The following is a 2,504-nucleotide window of genomic DNA, read 5'->3' on the forward strand; positions in this document are numbered from 1 at the left end:
GCTTCCCCCTCTCCTGACTTCACCAAGAATTGAGAACTCTACACTTTATGGTCACTCTTTCCAAGACAGTTCCTGACCTTCATGTCTCCCAACGGTCCTTCTCTGTGAACAGCAGGTCTATCAAGGCACTTCCGTTGGTATGCTCTCTTAGCAACTGTGTCAGGAAGTTATCTTCTGTATACTCTAGAAACCTCATAGACTGTTTCTTCTGTTCTGCATTGTATTTCCAACATATATCAGGGAAGTTGAAATCCCCCATGGAAACAAAGACTGGTGATCATGCAACTTCTGCCAGCTGTTTGTAGAATGCCCAGTCTGTCTCTTTGTCCTGCTTAGATGGTCTATAAAAGACCCCCATCAGGATGTCCTCCTTGTTGTCTCTCCCTCTGGCCTTTACCATAGAGACTCAGTCTTACGCCCAGCCTCAAGCTCAATAACATCAAAGTGCTCTCTAACACAGTCACACACTATCACTCCCCTTCCTTGGCTGTCCCTTCTGAAGAGCTTATAGCCATCCATTGCAGCACTCCAGTCATGGGAGTGATCCCACCATGTTTCCATAATGGCAACTAAATGTGTCTGCTGCACAGTGACTCCAGCTCCTCCTGCTGGTTGCCCATGCTATGTGTATTGGTTTAGATGCACTTCAGCTGAGCCCCTTGTTTCACACCCAGTCCCATCATTGTTCCCCTCTGCTAATCTATAGCAAGCCTGGTTTTATCCCATTTCCCCTTCGTGTCTAGTTTAAAACCCTCTCAATGAGCCCTGCCAGCTCCTGGGCTAAGATCTATTTCCCTCTTTGAGACAGGTGAAACCCATCCACAGTCATCAGGCCAGGTGCGGAGTAAACTGCCCCATGGTCAATGATTAAAAACATATTTGTGTTTGCATCAGCCTCTTAGCCATGCATATATGAAATGGGTTTTCCTGCTCTTTTCAGTATCCTTCCCTGCCACTGAAGGTACAGAGGAAAACAGAACCTGTTCACCCACTTAAGTTACTAACTGCTCTGAAGTCCTTTTTGATAATCCTCAGGCTTCTCTCTGCAACTTCACCACTGCAGGCCTGAACTATCAATAAAGAATAATAGTCAGAGGGGAGAATCAGACTAGGAAGTTTCTTTGAAGTATCCCTGACCCAGCCCCCAGGGAGGCAGCACACTTCCCTGCGGATAGGGTCAGGCCAACATGCAGGGCCCTCCATTCCTCTCAGAAGGGAGTCGCCTACGACAATCACCCTTCTGTCCTTCTTGGCAGAGGCAGTCTTGAGGTGTGGACTAGACTGCCTCACCCTAGACAATCTAAAGGGACCTCCCACCACTTCCTCACTTATCTCTCCCTCAAGTTCCAGAGCCTTGAACCTATTATGCAGGGGCACCTGGGGACTTGGGACGACAGGATGGGAGTTGCCTGCGATGCTGAGCTGGGACCTGCTTCCACTCTTCCTCATCCCTTAAATTATGTCCCTCTGTTCAACAATGGCAGGGGAGAGGGACTACCACTGTTTGGAGGGTATCATCCCCGTGTCTTTCTTGCAAGTTCAACAGATTGTTACTCCAGCAATCTATTTCCTGTTCACACTCTCTGATACTCCTTAATCTCTTCACCTCCACCTTGAGCTTCACCACAACACTGAGCAGATCATTCATCTGCTCACATCTCACACAGGTGGAATCTCTGCTGTCCTTCACTGGCAGCAACAGACTCAGGCACTCAGTGCAGCCAGAAATGTGAATCTACACATTTTTAGGCAGGCACTCCATCTGAGTCAACATATTCTTTCTTGTCAGAGCTCTCTGCCCAGTGGAGACCACAGCTAGATTTCTTGTCTGGGAAGCAGCTGACAGGTGAGTCAGTCTCCCAAGTTCATAGAGATAATCTGCCCTCCTCACCTTCCTTGCTTGAAATGCCCATGCAAACTGCTGTGCCACACCCTTCTGATGCACCATGCCATTTTTGCCCATCTTGTTTTTGCCGCCCCCTATTGGCAGGGTTTATACATGCAAGGAGTGATCCTGCTGCTGCTCCTGGCTCCACGCTCATGATGTCAGAATGTCACAACCACACGGAGGACGATGGTGCCTGACAACTCCCAACTGCACCCTGGCAGGTCTACCCATCAACCAGCTGAGGTAATTGCCCACTTTGGCATAGAATGTATATGCTCCAGAGTTGAGTACCAAAAAAAAAAAAAAGAAAAGAAAAAAGTATAAATCCAGGTTTGCTTAAGAGAGAAAGCAAAGAACTTTCCGGCCTGTGTCTTCTTGAGTTCTGATCTCAATAGGATCAGTTATGTAAGAACTACCTGAACAAAGTAATACTGAATTTAGAGAACTGCAGTTGAACTAACATTATTGCTGTGAAATACCTGAAGTGATGACATTAAAAAAAAATCAGTAGTATTTTATTTTTTTAAAGGAAGAGAAATCCATTAGACAAGTTTTATCAGTTGAGTTAGTTACAATAAACCCTCTGTAATGTGGGACTTCACTTCCTTTTATGCTG

The 2,504-nt window shown here is 46.4% G+C and overlaps 1 pseudogene; it reads right to left on the reverse strand.

The window, feature by feature from the left end:
• Nucleotides 1–739: 739 nt before the first annotated feature.
• Nucleotides 740–1,963, reverse strand: LOC146545728 (uncharacterized; annotated as a pseudogene).
• Between the last annotated feature and the right edge of the window lie 541 nt (nucleotides 1,964–2,504).

This window comes from Meleagris gallopavo, chromosome 1 (genome assembly GCF_905368555.1).
Source record: "Meleagris gallopavo chromosome 1, MGAL_WU_HG_1.1, whole genome shotgun sequence".
Taxonomy (NCBI): Eukaryota; Metazoa; Chordata; class Aves; order Galliformes; family Phasianidae; genus Meleagris; species Meleagris gallopavo.